This window comes from Ambystoma mexicanum, chromosome 4q, assembly GCF_040938575.1.
Source record: "Ambystoma mexicanum isolate Mex_15411 chromosome 4q, UKY_AmexF1_1, whole genome shotgun sequence".
Classification (NCBI taxonomy): domain Eukaryota; kingdom Metazoa; phylum Chordata; class Amphibia; order Caudata; family Ambystomatidae; genus Ambystoma; species Ambystoma mexicanum.
Window position 1 is genome coordinate 51,731,246 of NC_090928.1, and position 23,421 is coordinate 51,754,666.

At 47.5% G+C, this 23,421-nt stretch overlaps 1 protein-coding gene across 2 annotated transcripts in view; it reads left to right on the plus strand.

Moving 5' to 3' along the window:
• LOC138467453 (uncharacterized) overlaps window positions 1-23,421 on the plus strand; it is a 468,769-nt gene that overhangs the window by 390,789 nt on the left and 54,559 nt on the right. The gene's annotated exons all lie outside the window — the stretch shown is intronic.

Genomic DNA, 23,421 nt, shown 5'->3' on the forward strand with positions numbered 1-23,421 from the left:
ATGGGAGGGAGGGGAGCTGCGTGGGGTGTGGGTAGTTGGTGTGCACAAAAGCCTCTCTGCAGGAGTGCTTGTGATGCCAACACTGGCATACCGAGGGCCCCCGCAGCCCCCACGGTTCAGGGGGCCCCTGGGAGGGGGTCCCACTTTGAGAAAAAAAATGAAACATCCCCCCCCCAAAAAGTTTTGTTTCTTTTTGAAATCACTCTGCATTCATAAAGAAATGATTTCTTTAACAAAACTCATTTCTTTATTAAGGCAGAGTGACTACAAAAAGAAACGTTCTTTTTGAAGTCTGCCCTCCCCCACCTCCCCCACCCCATGACATGGTAGACCCTAGGCTTGAGGCTTCCATGTCATGGGGTTGGGGGGATCCCTATGACTTCAAAAAGAAATAGGGACTCATTACAGCTATGCCGGTCTGGAAACAACAGTGCTGGTAAGCTTACCGGCACCGTTGTTTCCGGACCAGCATATTACAGGTCTGCCTGCCATAGCCACCGTGCCGGCAGGTCTGACCCTGCCCAGCACAGCGCCCATGGTAGGCAGACCGCCATGCAAGCACCAGCACCATTAACAATTAACAGAGTCCTATGGGAATAGGGAGAAACATTTTACCGGCGCCTGACTTTCTGGGCTGCCGGGGTTGTAATCTCCCGGTGGCACTGGTAAGTCAGGCGCTGTAAATCATTCCAAGTCTGGCGGCAATCCTCCCGTGGCAACAGCACGGTTATCACCGGGTCTCAGAATGAGGCCCATAGTTTATTTTTGAAGTCACTCTGCCTTCCTAAAGAAATTATTTCCGTTATGGTTCGGTCCTTACCGGAAATCATTTAATGAAGTCAGAGTGACTTAAAAAAAAAACATTTCTTTTTGAAGTAATAGGGCTCCCCTCAACCCCATGACGTGTGCGTGTGAGAGTGTATGGTGAAAGGGTGCACACTTAAATGTATAGGCGGCTGCCTGTGTGAGTGTATGGTGAAAGGGTGCACAGAAATGTATGGGTGGCTGGCTGCGCGTGTGTGCTTGTATGGTGAAAGGGCGCACACTTAAATGTATGGGTGGCTGCCTGAGTGTGCCTGTATGGTGAAAGGATGCACACTTAAATGTATAGGTGGCAGCCTGTGTGAGTATATGGTGAAAGGGTGCACACTTAAATGTATGGGTGGCTGCCTGAGTGTGCCTGTATGGTGAAAGGGTGCACATTAAATGTATGGATGGCTGGGTGTGCGTGTGTGTATATGGTGAATGGTGCCTGTGCTTATTTTCAGGGATGCAACAAAACCTACATTTCGGGTGGGCTAATCCTTCAAATGTTGGTAGAGGCGCTAACTTCACGAGCGATGGGGAGTGGAAAACGTATTTGTGTGGGGGCATCTAACTTCATTATGCATTTTAATGAGACTATTCTAGTGCAGCTTCAATGTTACAAGCAGTTAAATCTCTCCTTTAAGTCTAAAAGCACCCAGCTATGGACTACTGTGAGAATGAGCGGTCTCCTGTTCCCTCTCCACCCTACCAAATCACTCCCCTGGCATGCAAGTACTAATCCCACATCACAATTTCAATTGCCTAAAAAATGTGGCATTTGAAGGCAGGTACTAACAGTGAACTGCTTTACATTGGTAATTTCTGGGCCCTTGTTAACAGTGAAACCCAGGTGCCGTTTAACATCTGAGTCCTATTCTGTCCAGCAGCTGCTCTAAAGGTCAGCCAGGTCGAGTCAACATAGCACAAAATTTCAGGGGGGGGGTGCGGAAGCAAAGTCAACCCAATGGTGTTGCACTACTACTTGTGTTTAATGCATCGATTACTTATTGGTAATCGTCATTACTCCTAGCCCTTTTCTTTCTCGTCCCAGTACTTATGCATGAGGCAGTACTTGTGTTTGAGGCACTCTGCCTCATACACAAATACTGGGGTGAGGAAGAGGTACATGGCTGTAATGTCTGACTTAGCTACCTGTAATCTTCATTACTCAAAGTCCCACTCTTCCTCACCCCAGTACTTACCTATGAGGCAAAGAGTCTCATACGTAAGCTCTTGGACAAGAACGAGGGACGTGGAGGTAATTCTGGGCCAAGGAGCTGATTTTGGAGGTTGTGGTAGGGGGTGGGAGAGGGGAGGATCGGAGGGGCGGGATTGTGTGATAAATCATAATGGTTGTCCATGTCCAGGCTAAGCAGGCATGATATGTGCATTAGTGGCTAGAGAGGCATTTTGGTGCAGCCAGTCTAGTCATTCCTCAGTTTGGTATGACTTTCTTTTAACTGGGCATTTCTGATAAAGCAGTCCTGCTAAGTGTAATTACTGGGATAGATTGGCATTTCAGTGCTGCCAGTCTAGTAATTTCTTACTGCCACATTTCATATTTTTCTGGGCATCTGTGATAAAATGATATGATATTATATAAGTCATTTATAACGCGCCCGTACATAAGGCGTGACAAGACAAGGGAGGGAAGATAGACGGAGGACAAGACAAACAATCTTACTAGGCCATGTGTCATTCAGATGGTGCAAGTGCGAGAACGAGAAGTGCAAGGGGAAAGGGAGAGGGGGGGGAACAGGGCAGCAATGCTCTGAGTAGGTGTTGCCAGGGGAGCACGGCTCTGGGTAGTGCAAGGAGAACAAGGGATTTCAGGGTTACAGTTACAGCCCCTAAGTGCATGGTAGGCCCGAGACAGTGAAAGGGTAACCGATCAAGAAAGTGCCTGGACTCAGAGTGACTCTGTGGGTAGCCAAGCAACCAGTCGGTACAGCAGACAGGTAGGTCAGCAGGGGAGGGAGAGAGAGAAAGCAGAGGAGAAGAGGAACGTTTTGAGCTGCTTCCGAAACATCAAGTGGTCTGCCTCAAGTTTGAGAGGAGCAGGGAGGCCATTCCAGAGGGAGGCACCTGCAGAGGTGAGAGATATATCCCCACTATCTGCCTGGTGAAGGGTCTAACCCTTAGAGAGTTGGAGGTAGCTGAGGGAAGGGCTCGAGAAGGAAGGGATTTTGGAAGAGAGCGTTGGATGTAGTGCGGGCCATGGCCCCAGAAATCCTTGCAAAGGGTTTTGAACTTGATCCTTGCTGCCACTGCGAGCCAGTGGAGAGATTTCAGGCTGAAGAGATATGATCCCTGGGCTTGAGGCCAAGGATAAGACTTGCAGTCTTGTTCTGGATTAGTTGCAGATGACGGAGAGTAGTGGCGGCCAGATTGAGAAAGAGGCTGTTGCATTAGTCCAGCCTAGAGAGAGCCAGTGCTCTGGATACAGTGAGCCTCTGGTGGAAAGTAAGAAAGGGAAGAGCCCCTTTGAGGAGGAGCAGCTGCTAGCGGGACATCTTGGCGACGTCGGAGATCTGAGGAGAGAAAGAGAGAGTGGAGTCCAAGATAACACCAAGGTTTTTTGCCTCTCAGGACGGCGAAGGAAGGGGGCCCAAGGTGGGAGGCCAGAGTGAGAGAGGGAAAGCAGGGGAAGGGGTCCCAATGAGATGGATCTCATGGCATTAAGGTAGAGATCGTTGGAGGTGCACCAACCTTGAATCGTAGATAGACAGTCAGGAATGAGCGAGAGAGGAGAGGAGGCTGAGGGGAGCCTGAAGGAAAGCTGAGTCATCCGCATAACACTGAAAGTTAGAGGAGAAGGCAGAGATCAGGTGAGACAAAGTGTCCAGTAGAGGTTGAAAAACCAGGGTGAGAGGATAGACCCATGGGGAATGCCACAGGTGGGGAGAGGTGGCAGAGAGAAAGGAACCAAGTTGGACCTGAGAGGGGAGGGGTGGTCCAATAGGAAGGCGATCAGTCACTACAGGGCCTGATCCGTGATGCCCAGGTTCTCACGGAGTCGATTGATCAGGATGGCGCGGTTGACCATGTCGAAAGCTGAGGAAAGAAGGAGGATGAGGACAGAAGGAATGCTTGAATCACGGTTAGTGAGCAGATCTTCACAGGTTTTCAGGAGAGCATTTTCCGTGCCTCTGGCAGCTCTGACGCCAGACTGATGGTCATGGCGACAACCAACAGATTCATTGTGGAGAGTAAACTGGGAGATGGCAAGCTTTTCCAAGAATTTGCCCAGGAAAGAGGTAATGGAGAATGGCCGATAGTTTTCCGGGCAGTTAGGATCGGCAGACGGCTTCTTGAGGTGTGGGTGCACAAGGGAGTGCTTAAGAGGAGAGGGGAATGTTCCAGTGGCAAAAGAGTGATTACAGAAATCGCCCAAGGCTGGAGAGAGGGTGTCAATATGGTCCTTGATGGTTCTGGAGGAGCAGGGGAGCACCTGTTTGGATGACATTTTCATAGATCGGACTTGTCTACAAACCTTTTCAGGTGTTGTCAGAGAGAAAGAGGAAAAAGTAGGATAAGAGGTAGAGATGGCCAAAGGAGGCCGAGAGAGGAAGAGGGAGAGGAACAGGAGATAGCGGACAGGATGTCCTGAGATTTAGTGTGAGGCCAGAGATGTACAGAGGGCCTGGGAGGCAACAGGAGAGGTAGAGACCGCAACAGTATTGACCATTTCCTTCCAGATTGTAAAGAGTTTGGCCGAATTATTAGAGGCCGTGCTCTCTTCTTGATGAGTGTTATTGCTTCGACTGGCATTTTGGTGCAACCAGTCGAGGTATGTCTAAATATGGCCTGGAATGCTTTACTGTGATGTTATTATGTGTCTACACTGGTCTACATTGTGCAGTCAGTTGGACATGTTTTGATTGTTGCATGCCATTTTTAATAGCAAAGAATTAATATTCCTGTGCACTGCTGGTGACTTGCACGTATTGAATTGGTGTTACGCTACAAAACAATTGCAAACACTATGGCTTCATAGCCAAATGTTTTCATAAAATTGTGTTGTATATTGCATTAAAAACACATTTATATCTTTCTCCTAGTGCAGTGTGCAGCATACCCCTTCAGCAGCACGCTTGTGCGTATTGTGCAAGCGTGATAATCTAGGCCGGCCTAGAGTGTGGTGCGAGCCGTGATTTGTTGCCGAGTGGGGGGGGGGGGCCCTCATCATGGTTCGCAGGAGGGCCCCCACATTTTGTGTTACGCCACTGCGTCACTCATTACCTTTCATAGGCGCCCCCCTTCTTTTGTCTGTGCCCCCCCTACTTTCGTCTTTGGCCCACTCTGTGCCCCTCCTAAATTTGATTCCTGGTGACGCCACTGATCATTAGCCCCCTCACAATAGAAGACCCCCCAGTTTGTGGAATCCCAGGTGTTATACTGTTGGCAGCGTTGTGAGGGGAGACGCTACACACGAAACACAACTGGGAATTCTATTCGTTGCTACTAAAGCCCTGGTCATTCAGCGAGATATAGCATTACTTGCACTACATGTTACTGAGCTGGAGTGATTTTCATTGTTGCTAGTCCTGTTAACAGCATTAAGAGAAGAACACTGCTATGAGCCAGCTTTCAAAGCCTATTGGTGCAGAGGTTTATATGGGAGCGTCCTTTAAACGTTCCGGTTTCTTCATACTACAGAGGGCAATAACTTTGTTTTTGATGTCTCCAATGAATTCGCAGCAAACGAATAACACATACTGTGTAGTACATTACAAGTGGATCGTTGCTGGAAAATCGTGTCGCAGGTATCTCAGGAGGGGAAGCTGGTAAAAAGTTTTATGGGTTTGCACTTTCCTGTTTGTACAGTGTCAGCCATTTCACGTGGAAAGGAAGTTGCTCTCCTATGGGCAGTGGAGTAACTTTGCTGAAAATGTTGGGGGGGACATGACATCTGAAAATAAAGTGCTCCAGCCAAATAAAGGGGGACAAAATGGTGTACCATGAAAGTTGGGGGGGATAAACACCCCTGCCCCCCCCTAAAATTACACCCATGCCTATGGGAAACCACGGCAGGGCAGTGATGTAATTTCTCAGCCCAGCAGCGTTGCATCTCTTATTAGCTAATGCTACAGGGTTCCCGTGGATCCTATAGGCTAAAGCCCATGCCCCTGGCCGGGGCCTAGTAGTCCCAGTATGAAGGAAGTACATGTGATTTCTGTTGTGTCTCGCCCTTTTTGGTGTATTTCTTTGTGTGAATGTAGTTCATCTTGGTGGTAGACTGCAGCTTCCACGGGTTATTAGCATTGCTGGTACTATTGTGAATGCCAGGGTGCTTATGGGCCCAGAAATGTGAATTGAGAACTTAGATGCTGAAATACTGTCTTGGCTGAAGCAGTGTCATGTTCTTTTATATGGTACCAGGCCCTGGCCAGTTTGAGTTGCGTTCAAAGATGGCAACGTCTAGGGAGTGTCAGAGAAAGGGGTTTCTGATATGGCATATGTACCGATTTGATTACTGATGTAAAGGTTAATTGCTAACAAAGGGCCGGCAGTTCAGGAATGTTTTATTTACATGTGTTTGGTTAATAGAAAGACCGTTTGCACAATAAAACAAAACATCCAATGCATGCATGTAGGAATTTTACCAGTTTAAGCAGTATTTTGAAGGGCTGTGCGTCTTATTTATACATTCCACAGTTCGAGTAACTGTTTATAACTATAATGTATTTATTTAACATATATTTATAGATATATGCATAGGGCCTTCCCTGGCCGTTGCCTGTCTCTTATATATTTTCTGCGAAAGGCCATGATTTAAAAATGCAATGGTGTCCGTTTATGACACCAAGGTCTAGTTAGCTGTTAATGGACTGCTAATATAGGTAACTATGTAATATTTATCTCATAAAGTATACCTTGTTCCAGAGCTGATGAATTAATTGGTGTATATTACCATTACTCTCTGTTAGAGGATAATCATGCTTAAACTGTCCCTAAAAGGGACATTGTAATATTTTCCTTCCACGGGTAGGGGTTTCCGGGAGCTGGGCACATTATTCGCCCCCGGCGGAGGCATTAAGTCACTCTCATGAAGGCCCAGGTGCTGTTTATTTTCTCTAAGACTATCCCCGGATTCTCATGACCCACGCATGTGCGCGGTAAGGTGTGGGCCCATTGTCATGCAACACAAAGATTGCTCTCTTTTAATTTCTGACAGGCCCTTTCGCTCCAGGGCAACACACTTTACATATGGTATACTTTTTAGCTCACAGCGGTAAACCTGTGTGATATCAAACTTGACACACTGGGCTACTGATTGGGTAGTTGTGTGACGAATCAACTTGCCATCAGTGGTCCTGGGATGAATATCGGTTTCTAAACCATCAATCAATTTTGGTAACATGGACGGAACGGCAGGCTTATCTCCGAAAGGTAGTCGATTGTTGATTAGTTGCAACACAGCAAAAATACAATTATCCAATGATAAAAGGGACTGTGCAGTCAAGGTTTTATACAAATATCTACTTTATTATTATCACAACAAACAGTTCTAGCAACACTACGAAATACAACCCACCGAGAAAAGGAATACAGAGGACAGTTTCCTCCGCCCTTGCACTTAGCCAGCAGACTCCTCCCCTGGGTCCCCTCGGTACTTCCCTCTGGGCTCTCAACAGCACTTGTCCATACCATGTCCCCCGTCTCTTCCTCCCCTATCTCCAGCACTTCCCTTCATTGCACTTGCCCGTCCGAATGTTACAAGGCCTAGTAGGGCCACGATTGTATATTTACTGTCTTTTTTCCAATACTATTTTCTCCCGTTCCCTCCCCACTTTCCCTTGTTTCGCATGGAAACACTTATTTTGTTGTATAGGTGCCTAACAAAGGCTCAATGAAAGAGAAAGAAAGAAAGAAAAAGAAAGAAAGAATAAGGATGGATACTGACAGATTGGTAGTCGGTATGGTAAATATTCGCAACAGTTCAATTTTACTTGCCTTCAGCATAAAGGGAGCACAGGGTCTTAAAATGTCCCTATGGGCCTTCGGAGAAAGACCAGGGGGACAGAACCACAGTTTACCTTGTGCTGTAGGTGTTCTTGGTGCTTGACATGGTCGAGTTGGCCTCATTGCGCTTTTCAGGCTTCTGTGACACAGTTCCAAACAAACAAGAGTCAGCTGCAGAAATCAGGCAGCAAGACAGGTTGGCGAGCAATGCTGGACGAACGGCTGCAGGCTGGCCTACACGCAGGGATCTAATTTCAACAAAATGTCAGGGGTGGCGGAAGTAGCATCACACAACTCTTACCCCCCATCGATGACATCACAGGAAGTGATGTAAGTGGACCCCGCCCACAAGTGGCATCACGGGAAGCGCGCACTGCTTTTTACCCAGGAGAAAAATGCTGCATGAGCAAGGCCTGAAAATTAAATCATTGACCAGGATTTAGTATCAACAAAATTCCCTGGTTATAAATGTATCTACGAGTCAGTTACCACTAAGATAGAAGAAACCTATTGGACTGATATGCGTGCCCTCAGGGGAGTTCACCTGATAATGTTATCTTTGCTGGAGTATAATACCTGGGAAAGGTTCTTTCAATATAACCAAAACCCCCCGCCCCCCCATAGTTTTTATTATCCAAGAGTAATACTGGGTGCCAGAGGATTTAAAACACCCCCACCATTTAATGTAATATCATTGCTGCACACACAAATCCCTGGCACCACAGAGTTGTTTTAAATTGAAAACAACCCATGAGTTGCTTCTCACCCGGGGTCTCACTGGCAGATTTCAAGGCCCGCACTGCACACTACCCCTTTGTGAGACAATAACGTAGCCCATAACCCCCCCCAGACCTCCCACAAGCACCTTAACAAAGAACAGGGCATGCCACACCCCTGGCCGGCCCGGACCACCACGTGTGTGCAATGTCCATGATGATTATGCCGCTGCAGGGGCATGCACTACTGAAAGTGAAAGAAGTAAATATGTTTTTTATCCAAGCTTTAATGTTTTATGTAGCGTAGAAAGAAGGGGCGGTGCTTGGTCTACATATATACCAAATATACCAGCCACCAGTGGTGCCTGGTGAATAGTTTTTTGGAGGGTGTAAATATTTGACACAAGTATGCGATTGCGACCAAGCGTAGCGGGGGAGCCCGAACTAACGAAAAAAAAATGGGTTTGGAGGTTGGGTGGGAGTCTTCCCCCTCCCCAGCGAAAATGTTTTGAATGGGTTAAAATAGCACATTACACCGCACACTTTCGGTGAAAATGTGGGTAAAAGGCCAACAATTTGGGCAAAAGGCCAACAATCGGTTTTGCAAAGTGTAGGGTAAATTATGAAAAAAAGTACAATAGATGCAAGTCACCAAAAGTGCACAGGGCATGTCCCAACTGTATTATCATGCTGGTCCCTGCAATATGTGCCAGTACAAAAACATTTTCATGCTGGCTGTGCCCATACATTTCTATGCTGGCTCCACCAACATATTGTAGTATTCCCATATAAGACCATACTCATGTTTGCTTTTAGATGTTCTTTTATAGTATCATAACTGCTACTGGGCACACAACTTGCTCTGCCAATAAATGCCAGCAATCATATGTAAGAACGTACTCCTGTTGGTTTGGCCATTAAAAGTGACAGGTCACAATATGATAACCCATCCAAACTGGCTCCAATGTAAGCTAGTCTAGACCCATTCAAATACTTATCATGCTTGATTCATAATAGATGCCCAGTTAATAAAACGTCATGCTACAGTCAAAAATATACAGGCCGCTACACTAAAACATCAGTCTAGCGAGGTAACACTACTTATCATGCTTGCTTTTTAAAAGATGCCGAGTAATAAATGTCATGCCACAGTAAGCAATGGCTAGACTGCACCAAAATGCCAGTCTAGCCAGATAATGACTCTCCTGAACTTGGCTTTGCCCGAAAATACCAGTAAAACATGCAAAGTCAATAAATAATCTGTCAAAATGCTCTATTGATCCACAGTCTCCCAGGGCCTTACACATGCACGCATGCATCCACTTTCACCCACTCTTCACTCACCCATACATCCCCACTCACATTCATTCACACTGCATTCACCACTCAGGCACACAAGATTCAAAAACACACACTACTGCATTCATACTCATTCATCCACCAGTCACTCACTCACACCTTCCCTTACATCCACTCATTGCATTCTCCAAACAGGCACACACCCACCCAGAACCTTCAAAACACACCATCACATTCATACTCATTCACCCACCAGTCACTCACTCATACACCTTTTCTTGCCTACACCTATTGCATTCTCTACACAGGCACACACCTACCCAGAACATTCAAAAATACCCCATTACATTCATACTCATTCACCCACCCCGTCACTCCCACCATCTCTTTCGTCCCCTCATTGCATTCTCTACACAGGCACACAGCCACCCACAACATTCAAAAACACACCATCACATTCATACTCATTCACCCACCAGTCACTCACTCACACCTTCTCTTACATCCACTCATTGCATTCTCTACACAGGCACACATGCACCCACCCAGAACATTCAAAAACACACATCACATCACTTCTCAGTCACCCACCATTCACATACATACATCTGACACGCACTTCACACATGCAGCAAAATACACATATATCTTTTTTTAAAGCCTTCTTACCTTTTTCTTGCAGCTTTGGTCCGTCCTTCCAGGCCACCCTCGGCTCCTCCGTGATACTCACATACAGGAACCAGGAAGTTTTGAGAGCTTCCTGGTTCCTGTATGTGAGCTGTTTGGAAGCTGAGGGAGAAGGGGTTGGAGCTGAACGTGTCATGTGACATATGCCACATGTCACGGTCAGCTCCAACTGCAACCCCTACTGAGTGCGTCCCCGGCCCAGCCTTCATCCTGATGGGTGAGGACTGGGCCGGGGACCCCCATACCTGGTGTGATGAGGGTCCCTGCACTGCGAGGGCCACAGGGGCCCCCGATACACCAGGAACTTCTGGTTTCCTTTTCTTTTTTCTTTTAAAAAAAAACAAAAAAATAATGTTTATTCTTTAAAATCATTGGGGTCGCAAAGGAGTCCCCCGGGGTTGCAAACTGTGACCCCTCGTGACCCCGAAATGACGTGTCTGCCTGCACGGCGGCTCAGGCATCGTTGTCTCAGTGCTGGTTGGCGGTTCTGAAGCACTGGTCGAGATGCCTCGGATGTCTTTAAGCAATTGCGGCATAACACTGGTCAGCGTTGCAGTCAGTTGCAGCTCAAGGAACTCAAGTGGCTTGAAAAAGTCCTTTAATGCGGATGTTGGTAGATGCTCGTAGAGGCACTTCTCCCAGCTTCTTTACTGGGCTTGTGTCATCCTTTAAGGCGGACAGCCCAAAGCTGAGGAGTGTGTTGGAGGCAGCTGCCTTTTCCTTAGTTTCGGGTTCAGAGACTTTCTGGCACTTCCTACCTAGGAAGCCTGCTGCAGAGCCTAGCAGGGCATGCTGTGTGCTGGCTGGGTACAGGTTCTGGAGCAGTAAGAGGGTCCTCTGGATTCTGTATCCCCCTCTGTTCCCTAGGAGATATCTTGCTTCCCTCCTGGCTTTCCTTCACTGGCAGAATATGTAAGGTAGACTGTACCTTCAGCCAGGGTCCAATGATGAGTTCTCCTTCTGCTTCTGGTGAAGCTTTCAGATGATCTGCCAAAAGAGGGGTACAGCCCTCTTTTAAAGGCAGATGGGCCACAGGTGTTGGTGTAGGCTAAGCCTACCTTAATGAACCAATCCTGGATCCCCACCAACAATCTCCTGTATGCATGAAGTCCTAACCTGAGTAATTTGAAAGAAAAGGTAAAGGGGTGGAAACATGTGATACTTAGTCCCACCCATCTTTCTGTCTGTTGTGGATCAAATCGCCTCTCTGATTAATGGAGCACTCTGTGGTTCCTGATTAAAGGGGTAAGTCTCCCTTTATGCTGCGGCGAGACCAGACTCTCTGGTTCCTGCAAACCACATTCTCGTACCTTATGAATAGGGTCCCCCTGCGGGTTGGACTGCTGTAAACACACAGTCCCAGACATGACAGTTCACTGTCATCTACACTGAGGGCAGGTTGATGCAGGTGCATATGAAATGTTGTTAGGGTTTCCTGTCCCCTTTCTTAATTCTGCAGCCAGGCCCCATGTGGGCCTGTTTGAAGTATACCCTATTCATATGATAATCGCTGCCACTAGCTGCAGGGCCCAAAAAAAGGGCGGACCCATGGAGCCTTTGTCAGTTAATCAGGCTGGCCAGGGCAGGGGGATATTTGGTCCTCCCCCTTCTGGAGATACATCATGTACTCCTGCTGTTATAATACAGCTAAATAGGACAGGGTGGAGTGTGCCTGTAGACTGTGCCCTCCCTCTTCCCCCAGTGTACATGTGTATATGCGTTTGTTGAGCTGTAAGCATAGGAAAATGTGTGTGGATTAGCCCCACACATTTTCCTGAGGTTAGTCTACCATCATTCCATTTAATTAAAAAAAATGTTTTAAAACTGTCGTGCACACACCCACCATGCAGATGGTCAAATTCCTCACATGCCCCCCAGCCTCAAAATGTGAACCGCCACCCTAGTGAGGGTCTGGTTAGTCATCTAGGCGAAAGTACTGGCTGAGGCCATCTGCATTTCCATACTGGGAGCTTGGCTTGTGATGGATGTCCATATTTAATCCCTGTCAGGATATGGCCCAACGAAAAAGCTTAGAGTTCTCCCCTTGCATGGCCATTAACCATTGAAGAGGCTGTAGTCAGTCTGGATAGTGCAGCCCAAAGATGTAGGGTTTCAGCTTCTTTACTGCCCACACAACTGCGTAAATCTCTTTTTCAATGATGGCCCAGTTCCTTTCCATTTTTGTCAATTGCCTGCTAATGTAGGGAACAGGTTGCTCCACCCATTGAGAGTTCAGCTGTGCTAACACTGCTCCAATCCCAAAATCACAGGTGTCTGGATAATGAACTCCTGACCATAGTCTCGCACTTTCAGAACTGGGGCCCTGCACAATCCATCCTTTCAATCCTGAAAGGTAATTTGACAGGCAGGGGTCCAAGTTACCTCCTTTGGGATTTTCTTGGAAGTTACATAATTCAGGGCAATGGCAATAGTCCCATACCATTTAATGAATGGCCAATTTGTCTCGGGAGGATAGCTCAGCAGCAACGTGCTCGCCTTGGAAGCAAGATGAAACGGAGCAACACAGGTTTGATCCCCGGGTCCGTGCTTAGAAACCTCTGGGTATTAAGCGCGTTATGAATAACCTATCATATCATATCTAATGGGGTGAGCATCTGTCTTCGTGGCAGAATTGAGCCCCCGGAGTCCACACAAAAGAAGACTTAAGTCTTCCCGCCACTGGTCTTTTTAGGGACCAGTACCACTGGGCTAGCCACGGGGCTGTGTGATGGCTCTATCACTCTTAGGGACAGCATCCTGGAAATCGTCCAATGATGGGGTGCCTGACCTTATTGGACATCCAGTGAATCCTGCTCTTCACCGGTTTACTGTCTCCAATGTCCACATCATGGGTGCACCAATCTGCACGACCTGGAGTCAGCAAACACAGACCGGCAAACTGTCCCAGTAAACAGCAACAGTCTGTCAGTTGCTGTTCTGACAGGTCCGTTGCAAGGTTGACACCTTTAACTGACCCATCTGTGGCTTCGGTGTGCAGGAGGTCTGGGAGGTGGGTCTGTCAACCCTCACTCTCCCCATCTGTCACTAACACCATGACCAAGTCATCCTGGCAATAAGGGGGTTTTAGCCGGTTGACGTGAAATACCTGCACATCTGTTTAGGCCCTTTCATGTCAATGAGATAATTTACCTCACTGACATTTTCCAGCACACTTTAAGGCCCAATCCACTTGTCCTGAAGGGCACTGGGTTTGACAGGCTCCATAATCCACAACCGCTGGCCTGGAGAATAGACTGTAACTGTGGCCTTCTGGTCGTGCCAGTGCTTCATTTATTATTGACTGGCCTTTAGGTTTTTCGTAGACTGTTCAATGTACTTTGTCATTCTAGACCGAAGGCCAAGTAAATAGTCCACCACATCTTGCATAGGGCGTGATGGGTTGCCTTCTCATCCCTCTTTCACTAGACTGAAGAAACCTTGTACAGGGTGTCCAAACAGAAGCTCAAAGGGGCTAAACCCTACTCCATTCTGTGGCACCTCCCTGTAGACAAACAGTAGAAATGGCAGGAGAATATCCCATTTTCTCCTCAGGTGTTCGTCCAAGCCACCTATCATTCCTTTCAGGATCTTGTTGAACCGCTCACAAAAGTCTGTTTGTTTGTGGATGGAGGGATGCAGAGAACTGGTAGGTGACTCCACACTCTTCCCACATTATGTCAACCACGGTCCATATAAACATCACCTTCAATTTCTCACAATAAAAAGAGAACAAGAGATACAAAGAAATTGGAAGCCCTGGAATTAGCAACAACAAGCAATAAGTCTCAAGACTTGTGGCAAATTGTGTCTTCAGATATTTGCAAAATTCGAAAAAAGAAAAAAATGATAGAGGCATGTATTCCATCTGAGGAATGGTTTACACATTTACAGGTTTTACACAATAATTGTGAGGATGGCGAATTATTAGTGGGTATTGATTCCTTAGTATATGAACATAGAAAATGTATATATTCTTATCTTGTATTCACAATTGATTAAGTGGCTTGAGCAATGTTCAGTCAAATGACAAATAAAGCACCTAGCTGAGACTGCATGCCTGTGGACCTGGAGGTAGTAATCTGGTACTGTATTTCACTGTGGTGTTCAATTTCATACTTTCAAGTGGAATTATCCCTGGTTCTTGGCCCCAGGCATCTATCATTCCTACATATTAGAAGGGAGGGAGAGAACCACCTTTTGAATTATCGCCCTATCAACCTCATCAATTTATCATGCAAAATGTTTGGAAGATTTCTTCATGCACACCTTGAAGATTGGATTTTGAATAATAAGAAATGTCTAACACTTACAAGAGGCCTCAGTACAATAGTCCTGCATTTTAAACTACACTTTAATTCTTAAATATGTGCACCTGAGGAAAATGCGTCTACATGTGGTGTTTGTGGATATGACGGCAGCATTCAATGGGGTGTCACAGAATAATCTGTGGTTAACATTGGTCAAGATCGGGCTACCAAACATTAGTTCCAATAGTGGCAATGTATATGTTAAGACGGATTTCTGAACTCTGTCCTGGCGGCGCAGAAGTTCAGAAGGCCAACCTAATTACTTGGAACAGGGTAACCTCTGGACAAGCCAGACCAATCAGGGTAGCGATCGCAGCGGTTAAGACTAGGTCTCAAGAGGGGTGAGGGTGACTGAAAGCCCGCAATGAGCACACAAAGCAAGGACACTTACAAACTACTCCAAACAGGTGTTATATTAAAAATATATACACATTTATTCCAAGGCCTTTGCAACACTGACCGTAGCAAGAAATCACAATAAAACTCTAGTAAACCAACACATACCAAACCAATGCAATATATATACAAATACAAACGAGTCTAAAGCGTTAGATGCACGAAATGTGTAGTCCACCTAGAAGGGAAGGAAAACAGGCAGTGCGAAATAATGATTAGACCCAGTCCGCCTTCAGAGGCACCTAACTAAAAGGAAGTCCAAGCCCTACGAAGAGTGGAGCCTTGTGCTCAAAAGTACCTGCACACGCTGGTGCCAACGGGCAAAAAGGGGAATCTCTTCGAGGGAATCAGGCAGTTCAGTTTGGTGCACAAATGAAGAAGAACAGAGTTCCGCGACTGAAGCGCAGCCTCCACTGTGGGCAGAAGCAGAGCGCGAGTACGGAAAGGCGTGCTGTTTTGACACAGCGGGGAAAAGCTATTGGCTCCTGCAGGAGGGCGACCAGTTCCTAGCTATGCTACACTGGTCCCCGATGCAAGCAGACCCAGGCTTCTCCGCGTCAGTTTCCGTGCTGGCAGGTTCAGGGGAGCAGGGGACGTCTCGTCGTTGGGTAGATTCTGCAGCAGCAGAGTTGAGTTAAAGATGTCCCAAACGAAGTGAACCCGCACAGTTTGTTACCACAGCAGGGCAACGGAGCGGCCGTGTGTATCTCAGCCAAATGTACACTACTCACTTCAGACCTGGGAATGCCAAGTGTACGAATCGTGTGAGAGTGACAAGGACTCGACATACAACACGGCCTGGCGGCGGTTACAGAGCAAGACTCCTGGGTAGGCTGGTCAGTCTGCTGGATGGCCCAGAGACACTTCCGAAGGCTTGCGTACAGGAGATGGTGAAGATGCCGAGAATAGCTGTCCCCGCTATTCCAAGGGTCGAAGTACCAGTACAGGCCTTCTGGTTCGATCAGAGGTAGAAAGGGTTTCACAAGGCGACAGCAGTGCAGAGGAGCAGTCCTTCAGCGGGTCACCAGCGATTCCTCGGTTCAGCCTCGTGGTTGCAGGATACTTGGCTCCTGTATTCCTTTGTTCGTGAGAACTCAGGAGATCGACATGGTAGTGGCGTTTCCAGCCCCCTCTTATCCACGGTTCCCTTCGCGCCAAAACGGAGGGGACCCAATGGGAGATCCGCTCATCAACACTCACACCATACGTGGACCTATCACGGACCACGGTGGTCCCAGGCATTCACACCACCCTAGACTCTCTGGCACCCAGGATGTGTATTGGGACCAGACATCCCAGCCCACATCCTGGAGGCACACACAAGGCCTGTAGAAGCCCGCGAAAGCATCTGTGTTTCGCGGGAAAGTACATGCCCAAATAAGGAAGGCTCTGGGTCGGCTCGACCTGGGGAAGGTGAAGGGAGCAAGGCGGTCAGCGGACAGGACAAAGGAGCCTCGTGGTCTGGCCATTTTGGGAGCCAGGCCACCATTTTGGGCTAAGCGCGAGAAACGCGCTTAAAACGCCAAAAGGAGCTCAAAACACAAGAAACGATCGCTGCCACCATTCCCGTCCATGATTCACTTGCACCGATCAGTTACAATCCAAAAAGAGTATCTAGGGCCTGTAGAAGGCTGGAGACCCAAGAGAGCAGTAACTTAGCTTACAGTGCCCTCTTGTGTCATGCTGCACGAAAGCCGCAACATGATAAAGAAACTACGGAAAACAGCGTTTCCCGGTACTGACTGTCTTAAGGGCATGTCAGTTTCCCCGTAAGAATGGAGCGAAAGCCCAGAGGAGTGCGGCAGAAGGCTGCACTTCTCTGGCAACGTCTAGATCATGGTGAAAACAACAGCAAAAAGTTTAGGGGTTGCCACATGGAAGGAAAATTACCCACAATTAAGAAATCTTTCCTAACACTCGCCCTTCCCAGACTATGGACAGGGGGAACTAATCCACCCCTGGATGAGTCTCTTGTTCAGGTCGGTTAAACATTCTGGACAACCCATCAGCATTGCTATGTTGGACACCTGGCCTATGCTCAATAGTGAAGTCGAAGCCTTGTAGACTTATGGGCCACCTAAGCAACTTTGGATTCTCTCCCTTCATGTTCATTAGCCACTTTAAGGGCTAATGGCCAGTTTGCACAGTGAAGTGGGTCCCATAGAGGTAGGGCCTCAGCTTCCGTAGGGCCCACACAACAGAGAAACATTCTTTCTCCACTGTGGACCATCTGAGCTCTCTGTCCTTAAGATGGCGACTAATAAAACCAATAGGGTGTTCCTTACCCTTCTCATCTACTTGCAATAGTACAGCTCCTATCCCAGTGTCAGAGGCGTCCGTCTGCACAATAAAAGGTCTTTGATAATCAGGGGCCCTGAGGACAGGGGCCTGGCACAAGGAGTCTTTTAAGCCGTTGAAGGCCTTCTCACACTCGTCGGTCCAAGTTACCTTCTTGGGTTTCTTCGGAGTGGTGAGGGCAGTCAGAGGGGCAGCTATGGTGCCATAGTCTGCCACGAAGTTGCGGTAATACCCCGTGAGTCCTAAGAAGGCTCTCACTTGGGTCTGTGTAGTGGGGGTAGGCCAGTCTTGTACTGCTTGTACTTTACTGGGAAGAGGCTGTATCCTCCCTCCACCTACTTCATGTCCAAGGTAAACCACAGAGCCTTGTCCAATCTGGCATTTACTAGCCTTTATGGTCAAGTGTGCTTTCTGAAGAGCCTGGAGCACAATCCCGAGGTGTTTCACATGGTCTTCCCAGGTGGCACTGAAAACTGCTATATCGTCCAGATATGCAAGACAGAATTCGTCCAACCCATTCAACACATGATTCACAAGCCTCTGGAAAGTGGCAGGTGCATTTTTCAACCCGAACGGCATTACCCTGAATTGGTAAAAGCCGTCTGGAGTAGAGAACGCTGTCTTCTCCTTGGCATGTTCTGCTAAAGCTATTTGCCAATAGCCAGCAGTGAGGTCAAACCTGCTGAGGTACCTGGAGGCACCCAAAGTATCCACCAGCTCATCTGTTCGAGGCAAGGGATGTGCATCTGTCTTGGTGACAGCATTCAGAGCCCTGTAATCCACGCAGAACCTCAATTCAGAAGTGCCTGCCTTTGGAACCAAAACCACAGGGCTGGACCAAGGACTACTAGAGGGTTCAATCACTCCAAGGTCTAACAACTTGTTGACCTCGGTCTTAATATAAGACCGTACTTTGTCTGACATCCTGTATCCCCTACATTTGGTAGGTACACTGTCTCCTGTGTCTATGTTATGTTTGCACCAAGGTGTCAAACCAGGCGACTGTGAAAACAGGGGGGAAAACTGCTTAAGCAAACATTTCACCTCAGCCTGCTGATCAGAAGTCAGGTGAGGGGCCACTCGGACACCCTCAAAGGAGCTATCTGAAGGACCGCTTTGGAACAGGTCGGGGAGAGGTTCAGACTCCTCTTCCTCAACATCTGAAGCCAGTAGCAGTGCTGCGATTTCGACTCTTGGGACGAAAGCCTTCAGCCTATTTACGTGAAAAACTTTTGGAGCTTGTCCAGGCCTTCCAAGGTCCACTAAATAGTTAACCTCACCCAGGGGCTCCACCACTGTGTAAGGGCCTGACCATTTATCCTGTAAAGCTCGAGGCCTTATAGGATTTATGATCAGGACTTGCTGACCAGGTGTAAAGTTGATGAGGGAAGCTTTCTGGTCATACCAATGTTTCACCAGCGCTTGTCCTGCCTTCAATTTATCACTAGCCAAGCCCATCAGAAGTACCATCTGTTTTCTGAGCCCCAGCACATAATCTATGTTAGGAAGAATTCTCTGTTTAGGCTGAATTTCCTAACCTAGTGAGTCCCCCAGCAGCTTTGCTGGATTTTGTGGGGTTTATTTTTTTCTCCTGCCAAGAGTGAGACTCTTTTACCCTCACTCTTGGACATGACTTGAGAGTGTTCTCTGTGACTTGCTATGTGCTTATGGGCTAGGGGGTAATTTACCCCATAGGCCATCATTGGTTTTTGAATGTGTGTTACACAGCACCCTCAGTGCAGTAGCACAGGGGTGTCCTAGAGACCCCCAAACATAGACTCCACACCCTGGGACTGACTACTGTCTCCCTGGGTCTGTAAAGTTACCATTGACTTTACTAGTCTTAATTTAGGAACTTAACCAGTACAAACCATCTTACTGTGGAAGTACTGGTAGGGGCAATTAGATTGCCCCTGGGTCTGTTGTCGAGGGGGTACTGTCCCGTCCCCCCTCGCCGAGTTCTGGCTGGTGGCAGTGGAAACCACGGAAATATTCCACCGGAATATTCCCCAATGGGATTTCCCATTGTTTTTGATGCACCACTTTTTGGTGCAATGTTAAAGAAACCGCCGGTTTATTTATTTAATATAAATTCACCGGTTAGGATTTTTTGCCGGAACTCGCCGCCAAAATGGCGTCTAGGTTCACTTCAGTAACCCTGAACCCGAGTCGAGCCTTTGTTCCACTTTTGGCGGGCTTCTGCACAGAAGCCCTCCAAAGTGGTGCCATTCTGTCTGGGTACCACAGGGGGTGTGGGAGGGGGTTTAGGCACCCTGGACCGAGTTGCCTTGCCAACTCAGGTCGCACTCTAGTGTGATTGGCCCAAGTGGTGAGCCACCCCGCTCACCACTTAGCATGTTTGAGTGACAGCTAGGCTGTATGAATGGGGGTTTGCTGCATAAAAGCAGGGTTTTTGGGACTGGTTCTTCAGAAGTCGCCACAGGACCTAAGAAGCCGAAGAGGGAGAAGCTGAGCCGACCTGCCAAGACGACACCACCGGTGAAGCCCCGCAGAATCGTCTCACCACTTTTTCCCGACGACAGAGGAGATCTCCCGCCGGAGAGTCTTCTTCCCTTAACTGGTGGGGACAACCAGTTGCTGCCTTCTTTTCGCCGTCCCGAAGCATCTCGTGGCCGCCTTGCCTGTGCCAAGCACCCCGGCAACCGGGATACCACTTTTTACCTCAACCGCGAAAGAGGGGTAAAAATCCTTTGTGACCGGAAAACTCCACGGCTGGCCTCATCCCTGGTAGTGCAACGATCTGCAGCTTTCCTCCTCGTCAAGATCACCTCTTCCCCGGGACGACGCAGCGACTTGCACCCACTACCAGGAACGACTACCACCGCTGGAGGAATCCTTCCACGTTTAAAGGTACTGTGTTCCGCCCGGCCTCCCTTGCCACCGATTGTACGGGGTAGATTTAGCCCTCGGCTCTCGAACCTGGGTAGGTCTGGGACACCCTAACTAAACTTTTCAGAACCGTAGTAAAACCTTTTTCTACTCACCTGCAAAGACTTGTGACATTGTGTGATCTTGGGCACATTTTTCGCCTGGCTCCCTCTAAAGTGGGCCCCGAACTAATTCCCCTTGTTCCACCATTGACTGTCTTTGTGTAACGCTCACCTGATTCCCGTAGAGGCGCCGGTCTGTGCACTGTATGTTTGACTCGAAGGGTAAGATGTCTGCAGATAGAAAATATGGGATTAAGGAACTGGGTTATTGAAGGTCTCTCTCTTCTTCCCTTTCTCTTCTCCTGTAGAACCCCAAAGGTTAACGCTCTCACCTTAGGTAAGTGAACGCCGTGCTCTCCATCTGCCTCGGGGCAGGGTGCTGTAACCAGTTTCTTCACTGGATAAGGGGAGCAGGCCTCTTGACTTCAGAGGACTGCTGTCCGTCGTTTACTGCACGAACGGTAAGTTTCGAGTAATTCTAATGTCTTTAAAGTCTTTAGTAATGATGTTTCTTGTTTTGCAGGGTTCCGGCGATGGCGGATGACGGGCTGAAGTGAGTAGAAGATGGAGCCCGTGTGATAAATTGAAGCGCCTGGAAGCACGTAAGTAAGCGCTTGTTGCCTGCTTCACGATGCGCTCTAACTGTCTTTTTATTTTGCAGGTACAAGTTCGGAGCGGCTGCAGGGTGCCGGAATACCCACTGGGTTAGATGTGGAAAGGAGTAATGGCATGCGAGTATTAAAGTTCCCCAATGTCTTTAAACGCACCTTGTTTTGTCTTTCAGATGCCGGAATGCAGTGTGAAGACCTCCGGAGCGCACGAAGAGTAGGTAAGCCTTTGTCTTTCAGATGCCGGAATGCAGCGCGAGGCGTTGGTGACAGCCGATGGACCAGATAAGTGAAGAGCTGTCACTGAAGACCGTAATGCTAACCTGTTCTTTCTTGTCTTTATAGGTGTTGCTGAAGACTGGATTCAGGATAATAAGCCTTTTTCCGTAGGCCCAGGATCAGATGCAGAAGACACGATGAGCGTTCTGCTGCAGAGGATGCAGAATAACGCAAAGCAAGATTCATCCATCGGGTGTGGTTTAAATAGCCTCCTGTAGTGCTTAGTTGTCTCCTTCCACAGCCACGCCTAGGTAAGAAAAGAGTTCCTGCTTTCCAGAAGAGTTCCAGTGTTCTGAATCTAGGGAGTGGCTCCTGCCCCACCCAACAGGAAAAGTAGTTCCAAACAGAAGAGGATCAGAGGCTCAACTGGCAGGCAAGTAAGCAGCATGGTCTGCTGCAGGTAAGTCCACCCAAGCATTATGAGCCCGGCGCTTCCAGCGCTGGGACTGGGCATATTTATGAGCCTGGTGCCACTGGCGCCAGGACTGGGTCCAAAAGGTCCCAATTGGGACTGGTTGGCACTCGGAACCTGGGTTATGGATCTGCTTCCAAGGGAGTTGGGAAAACCCTGACCTTTTGGAAGCAGAGATCATGACACATTGCTAACCTTATGTGAAAAGTGTTTTACCTGACTGCTCTCTTTATTTCTGCCTTTTCCCTCCCTTTTGGTAATACTTGTTGGAGTACCATCTAACGTTAAGCACTCACCTCTGGTTGGAAATAAGTGGGGTTAACTTAGAATTGTCCAACAAATGATTAGGGATGTACATATGAGTAATAGTAACTGTGTTTGACTTTCTTAACTTTTCTATTGTGCTAGTGTAATTTATGAGTGTACCTTTAATAAATAAGTTTATACTTTTACATCTAGCTCTGGTCAGTGTTTGCTTGTGCTACTGTGACTCTGTACCTATTATGTATCCTCTGTATACTGCCTAACTCTTCTTGAGGGAAGTCTGACTGCTCAGCCACAGCTACCACAGTGAATCTGTGCGGTGCAGACTGCTACCAAGTGGGTTTACTGCCAACACCTGTAGTCTTAAATCTTTTGCAGTGGTCCCAGAGGGAACTGCACAGGTTTCTGCCTAACACTGGTGTACAGCGGTGGGATCTGTATTGAGTATACACTTTAGAGTACTTTTGAGATACCTTAGTGCAACTAACCACAAAGCTTAAGCACAAGAAAGAAAAAGTCATTTTTAACCTGTCTACTATGGAAAGTTATAGTCAAGAGTCCCTTGCTACGAAAACTGCTGATTGTCTAAGACTTCTCTGTAAGCATAAGAATCTCATGACTAAAGGAAATAAAATAGAGCTAATAGAAAGGTTGTTAGAAAACCAAAGTCTGGAGGATGGTCCAGAGGAACCTATCACTCCAGCAAATGTAGAAAGCAGCAATGATCTTGATATGGAACAAAGTATTGATGATCTTGGGTCAGAACCAGAAGAGGAGGATGAAACTGTTGTAGATAGTCCCTCTAGGCCTCTGTCTGCTCTACCAGCTGTATCTACTGGACCTTTGCCAGGTCCCACATTTAGCCCTCAATACTTTGAACTAGAGAAAATGAAACTTGAATTAGAGTACAAGAAACTTAATGCTCAAACTGACAAAGAACTAATGCTAAGGGAAATGGAGCTCAAGTATGAGCTAGAAATGAAGAAATTGTCTGTTGAGAATGCTTCTCTCTCTGGCTCCTCTAGAAGTTCCAGTCCTAAAAGACCCTGGATGCCTAAGGAATTGATTGGTATGTATGAGCCTATGTTGGATGTGTTGGATTGGTTGTCTATGTTTGAGTATAATCATGGGCTCCAGAACATCACAGGTAATGAGTTACTCACCTGGTTGTTCTCTAGGCTTCCCCCTGTTGCAACTGATGTGGTAATGGAGTTGGGGGAGGAGGATAGGAAAGAGTATGAATGTGTGAAACTAGCTTTGATAGCTAGGTTTGGGAAGACCCCTTCCCAGTATCTTAAGAGGTTTAGGAGCCTCAAAAAGCATGATGGTACCCCTTGGGCTACCTGGGTGTGTGAAGGGTTGAAAAACTTAGAGGGATGGATTAAGGGTTACAAGGTGAACACTTATGAAGGAATGAGAAATCTTGTAATG